This window comes from Crocuta crocuta, unplaced genomic scaffold, assembly GCF_008692635.1.
Source record: "Crocuta crocuta isolate KB4526 unplaced genomic scaffold, BGI_CrCroc_1.0 scaffold388, whole genome shotgun sequence".
NCBI lineage: Eukaryota > Metazoa > Chordata > Mammalia > Carnivora > Hyaenidae > Crocuta > Crocuta crocuta.
In genome coordinates, this window is record NW_027528867.1 from 437,800 (window position 1) to 447,767 (window position 9,968).

Consider the following 9,968-nt stretch of genomic DNA (forward strand, 5'->3'; position numbering starts at 1 on the left):
CGAGCTCTAATCAGTGCTGGGTGTCACCAGGTTCCCCAGCCCTGCCTCACAACCCCAGGCCCTCATACCCTTAGACGCTGCCTCCTCCACATGGCACCCACCTCCTGCTCTTCATGTGGTATCAATACCCAGCAGGGTGCTGCCTCAGCAGGGCGGTGTGTGTGTGTGTGTGTGTGTGTGTGTGTGTGTGTGAGAGAGAGAGAGAGAGAGAGAGACAGAGAGACAGAGACACAGAGAGTGCGGTGTGTGTGGTGTGTGTAAATGCACAGTGCACCTGTCCCAGTTCTACCTCACCATACTGCAGGGAGGGCTGCTGCTCCCTCCTGCCCCCACTCATCTCTGCTCTCAAGAGGAACGTGCCTGTCCTGGCACAGGTGTGGCCCTGGGACCGTCCTCGTACTCAGCGGGCGCCCAACAAGCATCCACTGAGTGGATGATGACTGCCTGAACCTGGGCCAAGAATTACCATGGCAACTGAGGGCTGTGGTCCTGAGCCTGTGAAGTGACACAGAGCACCAGTGGATGGGGCCCTGGGAGATGGGCTGAGTGTGCCATGACAGACCACCTGGCTGGAATATGGGGACAATGGTCAAGGTAAGGCTATTCCAGGGCTTCTTGTGGGATGGTGAAAATGTTCTGGAGTTACAGTAGTGATGATTGCACAACCTTGTAAATATGCTAAAAATCACTGAATTGTATATTTTAAAGGGGCAAATTTTATCTCAAAATAAATAAATAAAGCTACTACCCTCTCTTCAAAGCGGTTCCTGTCTCCTGTGAGCAACATGCCAGTGCCTCATCCTGCCTGGTCCCAGGTGTCACTTCTGGTGTCCCCTCTGCCAGCCCTGGCCCTGCGTCTTCTCCCAGCAGCACGGCGTGTTCAGCACTCAAGTGCCCCGCAAGCTGGCGGTCTCGCTGTCATCCTGCCACACCGGCCTCATCCCGGCTGGACACCGCATGCACTCACACACACAGATGTCATCTCGCACCTGACTAACTGCACACTTCCCTCCATCGCCTCCAGGCTCTCAGCACCTCCTGAGCCCCCGCTGTGCCAGGGGCCAGGGCTGCAGGTGAGTCCCAGGCGCCTCAGCCTGTGGCCCGTGGCCTGACGGGGAGACCCAGAGCCTGCCCTTCCACGCACAAGTAGGTGCAATTTTAGAACATCCCGGCTGCTGGGCCTGCAGGGGATGGCGCATCCATGCTGGCTGAAGGTCGGGGCTACTGAGCAGCCAGGACAGATGGCAGGAATGAGCACTTGCCCCTTTGCCCAGGCCAAGAGCTGCAGGCCTGGGTGGGTGCAGGCCCCAAAGTGGAGAGGCCCAGGCCATCTGCTGCCCAGAAGGCTCTCTACTTCAGTGATGGCAGAAAGTGGACAGAGAGGGAGGGGGTGGCATGGGGGAACAGACAGCGAGGTGGTGACAGGGCGGCGCTGCGTGGTAAGAGTGGCCTGAGCACAGGCCATACACTCAAGATGCTCATCTGTCCAAACAAGTCACTGTCTAAAGGGCAGGGAGGGGAGATGAGACGTGGGAACCAGGTGGGGGAGTGATTCACTCATACTAAACTGAGGCAAAAAGCAAGCCAACTGTGTGTCAAGAAGTTAAACAGAGTCACCAGAGGTACACGTCCACCCCTAGTGTTACCCAAGAGGGCCAAAAACGCGTCCACACAGGACCTGGGTAGAAATGTTCATGGCATCTGTGTTCATCGTGGCTAGAAAATGGAAACAACCCTAAGGTTCCTATGTGTTTTTTTCCGATACCGGGTGGGGGTCCTACAGTTCAACTCCATTCTGATGCCATCTAGCTGGAGGTAGTGTCAGAACCCACATGCTGAAGGCTCACTCCCACAAGACTGCCTGTCCCCTGCTTGAGACGCCAGCCACAGATCCAGGGTGTCACCTGTGCTTCCGATGACCGGCTACAGATGAGAGGTTCCCATGACCTCCTCTTCAGGCTCCATTAATTTGCTAGAGTGGCTCATGGTACTCAGAAACATTTTACTCAGTAGATCACCGGTTTATCATAAAAAGATGTAACTTAGGAAGAGCCAGATAAAGAGACGCACAGAGCTCAGTATGTGGGGAGCGCACAGAGAGCTTGCACGCTCTCTGGGGGTGCCGCATGCCCCGAGTGTCCATGTGTTCACCAACCCGGAAGCTCTTCAAACCCCATCTTTTGTTTTTTTAAGAAGACTTCATTACATGGGCATGAGGGATGACATCACTGGCTGTTGGCAGTTGATCTCCAGCTCCTCTCTCCTCCTCGAGGGTCAGATTGAAAGTTAAACCCTCTCATCACATGGCTGGTCTTCCTGGCAACCAGCTCCCATCCTCTGGGCATCCAAGTCACCTCACTAACCTAACAAAAGACACTTTTGATTTTCAATCCTTAGGAAATTCCAAGGGTTTTAGGAGCTCTGTGCCAGAACCTGGGATAAAGACCAAATATGTATTTTTTTCTTTTTTTACTATGTATCACAATATCACCCACCCTGATGCCCCCACCCTGAGTGGCCCCTGGGCCAGGCTGCAAGGGGAGGGGAGACCGGAAAAGGCCGCTCTCCCCACTTCCAGCTAGATTTAATGTTCTCACTGCTGTCCATCTGTCTTTGCGGAGTCACCTGCTCCAGGGATCCGGGAGTCCACTTCACACACTCTGGTCCCCAAACCGGAGCCCAATAAGCTATACTGGGCTTTGTGGTCAGACAATCCTGATTCCCAGTCAGTTAACTTCACCCCTCCACCTCCTCCCCTGACATCTACTGAGCATCCACGGTGGGCCAGGGCCTGTGTTCGTGGGAGGAGATGCGAAGCCAAACAGGACGGCCCTGCCTCTCACAACAGCGGCCCTGGGGAGACAGGCGGTAAACACACACTTATAATGCAGCGCATGTACAACCAGAGGCAGCACTTTGGCCTGTGGGGATGGGCAGACTTTAGGAAGTACGTGACCATCAGTTTGCTGGGGGCAGACGAAGGCATGGAAACCACTCTCTTAACTACTATAAGCCTTTATGGACACAGACCCAGAATCCCGTGACACATTCCAGGAACCTAAGCTTTGATCTAGCTCTGGAGTGGGGCATGGGGCTGGTGCGAGCGTTAAAAAGGAGACAGCAGGCCCAAAATGGAGTCACTTGGGCTAAATCCCATGTCAGCAAACCAAGATTTAATACCTAACTTAATTGCAGTTTCAACCTTTAAAGGAATGTAACCTTTGTCCAGGCAACACGGAATTACCTGTTCAGCACCAGTGAGATAATCCTCCCGGCAGACCCCTTCCCCTGCTGGTCCCATTAGGAAAGTGACCTTGCCTGAAACAATGCATTCTTCAGTAGCCATTTTCTTTCTCCACTCCCTTCCTGCCTTTCCTTTTCCACAGCTTCTTTCTGCTGCTACATGGGGATGCTGCCTGTTTCGTGAATTGTTGAATAAAGCCATTCTGATCTTTGAATTTACTCAATTGAAATTTTGTTATTTAGCAGGGGGGCATGGCCAGAAATCAAGTGTTAGCCATAGGTAGGGGCAGGTCCCCAAGAGCTATGGCCCAAATGGGTTTGAACTTGGTTTTGCAGGTGATGGGGAGCCTGTTTCCTCATATGTGCCAATAGAGATTTGCCCTTAAAAGGTTGCCATGAACATCATAGGAGATACTCTATGCTCCCCTTCTGTTATGAGACTTTTGGTTCCACAGCTGAGCCTCGTCAGTGGTCCTGGCTCAGGGACTGGGCAGAACAGCAGTGTGTACTCGAAGGGCTTCACATTTCATTTCTCCACTAAAGGGAATGTGCATGGACATCTTGGTACCACCTCCTCCTGCCTCACGGGAGAGCAGCAGCCGGCAAAACTGCCTATTTTACATTTTGAATTCTTATTTTGGGAAGTTTAACACCAAATGGCAAATGAATGCAAATTACACTTCAATTGCACAATTAAAGCTGGAACTGTTGTCTACAGGTTCCTTCAGTAATCCCAGCCACTCCTCTAGTGCTTACATATCAGAAGATTTGTCTCTGGTCCCCAGGGACTGGCAAAAATCTGACAGACAGCCCTGCCTGGAGCAATACCACGTGTACTCGTAAGTGTGTGTGCGTGTGTGTGTGTGCGCGCGCGCACGCTCACGCTCGCATATGTATACAGCACACCTTCCTGGTTCTTTAGAAAGGGAGTTGGGAATAGCATCACCATCTCCTTCAGCCTCCTAGATGTCGGGAGAGGAAGGGGCTAACAAAATGGAGGGCAAGGAATGGCTTGGATTGACAGTGGGGAATTTGTGGGGAGCTACTCCAGGGCTGCTGTGCCATCCAATACAGCTGTTGGCTCTCTCCCAGCTGACCAGAAAGTCCCATTCAGCCTAGGGGATGGACTTGAGGCTCGGTGACAACAATCCTGACAGAGGCCTAGGCCAGGACTCTGCCTCTGCCCAGGGAATGAGTGGCCCAGGGAGACAGTGTCAAGGTAGTGGCGGCAGGGGTGGGGTGGGGTAGGGGCGCTGGCAGAGAGCAACACAGACCAAGGGGGAGCCATGATCCGCCCTCCGGCTGAACCTGGCTTTGAATCTCTGTGCCAGGCCAGAGCGTTGGTACCCCACCCCTCCTGGAGACCCCTTGGTCTGTGGACAAGCAGCTCTGGAACAAGGACAGAATGATCTCAGCAGCCTTGCTTGCGGGGCACTGGCTCAAGACCTGGACGAAAGGCCCCCAGTGATAGGCCCGCTGCTCAGCCTCTAGAGATACAAAGTTAGTCCCCTTCCAAGGAGGAGGCTGGCTGGGCCCAAGCCTGCACTGGCCTATAGTCCTGGCTCTGAGAATGAGGAAAGGCTCAAAGAAAGCAGGAGGAAGCCACGCCAATTAGTATGCACTACACAGCTTTTTGCAAAATGAATATAAAACACTTGTGCTTTCTTTTTGTGTGAGAGAAAGAGGAGGGAGAGGGAGGAGGGAAGAAGGTTACAAGAAAGCAATATTCTGCAGGGGCAGGAGTGCCTGCGGTTGCCATGGCAACGGGGGGTGGTGGTTGTGGTGGTGGGGGAGAGGCACATCAGCTGGTCCCCCATCCTGGAGTGGGGTGAGCCGCGAGCGGGCCCTCGGCAGAGTGAAAGGGTCGGTGACAACTGGGTGCAGAAAACTGACAAAGCAACTCTGAGGGGGAGGCCTGGGCTGGGGGGGGGCCAGCACACCCCTCTGTGTCTTGGGGAGCAAAGTCAAGGAGGCCAAAGAATTCCTGAGAAAGCCCTTCCTTCCAGGAGGTAACTTGATGCCAGCAAAGGGCATATTTCAGTGTGGGAGGGAAGTCACCATCTGGATGGGGCCACTGCAGGCTGTCACCCCCAGAACTCCAGCGGGCCGAAGACGCACTCTCTAGGACGGCACTGGTTCCCTCCCTTTTTATTCCTCTGTTCAGGCGATCCCTGTCCCAACACCTTGTCTCCAGAGTGGTCACAGTGGGAGGCTCCCTTCTCTCTCTCTCTCTCTCTCCTGCCCTGGCCGGTCCTGTTCCTGGCTGCTCCTTTACCACCCTAGGAACAGCTGGAGACCCTGAGCTTTACAAGGCCAACTCCCTAGGCTGGGAGTCTGTCCTTGCCTCCTACTGAGGCTCCTGGACATGAAGTCCCAGGGAGAGGCACTCAGCAGATGCTGAATACATACTTGCTGACCGGCAGCGCCAGGCAGGAAATGGAAGATGGATCGTTCTGAATAGCTTCTGCCAAGGGGATGGATGGAGAGGCCTCTCACTTCACTCTACCCACTTATCTCCAAGAAACTTTTGTCAAAAGTTTGGCTAGGCCCATGGTCAGCTGATTGGGCCCCAGATGTCAACTGGCTCAGCCTTCCAGCCCCATGAGGAGGGAAGGAAATCCCCAAGCTGGGTCCTTTCTGGTCCTAGCCAGAAGGAAGCCACAAGAGTGTTTCCAAGAGACACAACTAGGTGCTGGCAGGATCGGTGAGTTCAGGTTAAAGGCCTTGAAGGCTAAGGGCCGGCCTGTGTGGGCCACTGCCAAGGCTATCTGATGCCTCTGCTGGGAGCAATGGGGTCACAGGGCTGTGCCTGAGATCTGGGTCAGGCTGGGCTGCTCTTCAGTTCTTGGGAAGTGGAGCTGAAATTAAGTGCAGAGGCACTGCGGCCAGGCATCCATGGAGCCTTGGGGCCCTTTGCTTCCTGCCACACAGAAGCCTGTCCACTTCCTTCACAAGGGGTATAGGCCCAGCAGGGCAGGCCTCTTGAGTCCCCGATCATGTACAGAACAGCTCCGTGTCTTGTGGAATCAGCTGGGGAACTGACCCTCGGAAACCAGGTCGCTGTTCCCAGGAGGCATCCCCTTGGGGTGCTGAGGGAGGCACGGGACCTCCCATGGGCCCCAAAGCAGTGAACCAAGAACGCTCTGGAAGAAGGCACACAGCGGCAGCTGGCACCAGAGCTGGAGGCTCCTGCCCTGGACACAGAGTAAACCGGAGCTGCAGAAGGCGGCAAGCAGGCCCTGGCCAGGCCTGGGAAAGGGGTGGTATTCCCAGAAAAGCTTTTGGCTACAGTGGGGTCAGAGCGGGCCAAGCCCAGCATCTCCTGGGGGCTGGGTCCCTCAGCCCTCTTCAGCAACAACAAGGAAAGCACTGCCAAAAATTTAGATTTCGGGGTGGGAGAGAAGGACTGCTTGGGCTCGGATCTATTTTATTTTCCCATTGAGAAAACCATTCTGATTAAGAACCTTTTAGGTCTTAGTTAGGTCTTAGAGCGAAAACAATTAAAACAAAGAAGGATTATACCTTGTTTTTTTTTTTTGGTCTGACGTTGAACACACGCTCACAGGGATCAAGACTATTTTCTTTTCTTCATTTTTAAAAAAATGTTTATTTTGAGAAAGAGAGGGAGAGAGCTCATACATGCACACATGGGAGGGGCAGAGAGAGAGGGGGACAGAGGACCTGAAGCAGGCTCTGTGCTGAAAGCAGATGACCGGATGGGCGCTCAAAATCACAAACCGTAAGATCATGATCTGAGCCAAAATGGGATGCTTAATGGACTGAGCCACCCAGATGCCCCTTCTTTTTATGTTTAATAAACTCTGAAATCCTCCCTGAAGTGCCTAGTTCTGTGCCACACATGCGAAAGACCTGCACCCAGTGCTCACTGTTAAGTCCCACTAACCGTGACAGCACTGTGTGTGCCCTGACAGCTTAAAACCATTGCAGCCTCCAGCCCCCAGAGAGGGGAGGAGAAGAGAAAAGCCAGCCTGAGAAAGACAACCTGGAGACCAGTTCCCAAGTCCCCCCAGTGCGGCCCCTCGCCCCCGGGTCTCCCTCCTGGTGATGCCAGCCATCGCTCGCCTGCATCATGCCAGGCCCCCGCCCGGGGTGGGGTGCACTCTCAGAGTCACACATTCTCCCTGAGAGTGAGCCAGAGGCCGAGGAAGGGCCTGCTGTGCTCCAGACAGCACGGGAGCAGCACACGCACACCGTCAGCACTCGGTTACCAGGTGATGAGCCGAGGGGCCAGCTGTCTCCGGGCAATGGTCCATGGCAACCGGGAGAGCGGCACAGGGCTCTCTGTCTCCTATGCTCCTCCAGGCCTCCGCTTAACCCCAGCGTACTTGCCAGCTACAACACACCCTGCCCCGAGGAGGCAGGTCTGCCCTGGCAGGGCCAGGGCCCGGCAGGGTGGGGCAGGCCACAGGGGTTAAGCTCACCGTCCACTGTCTCTCCTGTTTGTTCGCTTTCTCCAGAAATGTTTCTGAGCACATCCTATGTGCTGGACACAGCCTCCGTCCTCCCAAAGTGGGCTGAGGGCTATGGGAGAGTGGGCGTGCAAAGAATGCTGTAATGACCAGATGGGGACCTCTTTGATGTGCAGATAGGAGGGGTGGTGTGTGACACACAAGGCTCCACGAAGCATCTAAGCTGAGGTCTTGACTAAGTTACTTCACTTCTCTGAGTTTCAGTTTCCACTTCGGTGAAGTGGGGGATACAACAGAACCTACTCTGGAAGGGTTGCTATGGAGATATGCTAAGGTCATGCACACTCGAAGATGTCCATCCAGCACAGGGTCTGGCGGGCAGCAAGTGAATGGAAAAATACCAGAACCCAGGCAACCAGGCCCAAACTGAGAGAACAATTCAGGGGGTCTGGGCTGAGGTCTAAGCAGCTGGATTTTAAAAAGCTCCAGAGGATTCTGACAGTAGCTCTTGTCTAGATGGGCTCACTGTGGGGCTACTGTCTGGGTTGCTGGACCTTAGCCTTTCTAGGTAAGATTACCGATCACTTCCTGAGTTTAAGGGGAGACGGGCTGGGGGGAGTCAGTCAGGCCCAGGGCCAGGCAGTGTGCTCACCCCTGCAGGCCACTCAGCCCTGCAGCTTTGCAAGAGCCCCAGTCCCATTGCAGGGGGAGGTGGTCCCCAACTGGTTCCCTTGGTGGGATCCCTCCTGCACTGCTGGGGCCTCCACCGGGGAAGCCAACCTTCCCAGTCCAACCTCTGCCTTCATAAGGAGCCCAGGTGCACCCAGCAGCAAGGCCCCTGCCCCAGCCGTGTCAACCCGATACTGTGCTGGCTTTGGCTCCTCACCCGCACATCAGGGGAAGGAATCCAGAGAGAAATCCTAGACGCTCTGAGCACCCACACCTGCCTTCCTCAGAGCAGAACGCTGCCAAGCCAGCTGTGGTTGTCTGGGTCCCCCTTTACCCGAGGCCTTCTCGCCAGGCGCAACAGGAAGTCATCATGCCGGTCCTCTCTCCTCCCCGGCAAGGATTTGCTGCCTGGGCTCCTATGGAAGACCAAATCCTCCCAGGACCCCTGGTGTGGACTGCTGGTGCCTCGTCCAGGCGGTGGGAACCGGCTGGCCGTCCCTGGAGACTGTGAGTGGAGCCAAGCACTCTTCCCTTGCCGCTTTCTCTGCCCGTCCCTCCCTCCTCTCACTTGCAGGAGCCCCCAAAGGAAGCTGCAGCATCAGCCGCAAGGAGCCATGTGGATAAGTGCCTTGTGCCCTTGGCATGTACCCTGGAGGAGCTAGGGCAGGCTGGCCAGGGCCCCAGCTGACCTCCCCGGGTGTGTGTGGGGGGACTCTCGGCAAGAGTTCTGGGCCCCTGACATGGTGCCCCTCGGTTTTCTGGCTGGTATCTGACCTGATGGTGTGACCTGACTATAAAGGAATTTTGGGGACAGAGGTGGGGGTGGAGGAGTTGTTTTTGTTTGTTTTGGAGAGTGGATGGAATGAGAACCGGACTGAAACAAACACTGAGGCAGGGATCTCAGGAGGAGGAAGACGGTCCACTCTGAGCAGGCCGCGTTAGTATTCCAGGGAGCGGGGTCAGGACCACACAGCGTCAGAGCTGGACAGGACGAACCCAGACCAGGCCAACTGCGTTCGATGGCAGACAACGGGGGGTGAGGGGGTGCCGTGGCCTTGCTGGGTCCCACAGCGAGTGGGGCAGCGTGCGGCAGAGGCCCGCCCTCCTGTTGCTCTCCGGGCCCCTTCCCACACTGCCCTCCACCAGCTGCCAGCCCCACTCCTTCTGCATACGCCCTGGGAGGGCGAGTGGCCCAACGGGGCAGGTCAAGGTTCGATGCCCAGAGAGAAGGTGCACTCGGAACTGATGGGGTAGGGGGTGGGGGCGGCCTCAGTGAAGCGGTGCCTCCATCCTGGCAGGACCTATGCCACGCAGTGAGGCCAGCCCTTATGTACTTTTGGATGTTCCAGAATCGCGCAGACCCAATGTCTGGCTCCTGTACGACTGTGGAGAAGTTATCCTCCTTGCCCCTGGAGCTCCTCTTAAGTCAAAACCGGGATAATGAAAACAACCGCAAGAGCACCAAGCAGGCTCATCAGGACAACGGAAACGATGTGCTCTCAACACTGCATCTGCCCCCATAAACTCTGCCTTCTACGCTATCCTCACAGATACAGGGGGTCTGAGCCCAGCAGCCACTGTGGATTCTGAAGGCAGCCAGTGGGGGAAGGGGCGGGGGGGTGGGGG

General features: G+C 55.4%; 1 protein-coding gene and 1 long non-coding RNA gene across 2 annotated transcripts in view; one reads left to right on the forward strand and one right to left on the reverse strand.

Moving 5' to 3' along the window:
• Positions 1-9,968, reverse strand: part of VAC14 (VAC14 component of PIKFYVE complex) — a 101,165-nt gene that overhangs the window by 52,958 nt on the left and 38,239 nt on the right. The window lies entirely within an intron of this gene.
• LOC144225143 (uncharacterized) lies at positions 8,191-9,912 on the forward strand. The gene is made up of 3 exons (XR_013333216.1): positions 8,191-8,241; positions 8,695-8,849; positions 9,692-9,912. It is a non-coding gene; the product is annotated as an uncharacterized LOC144225143 (long non-coding RNA).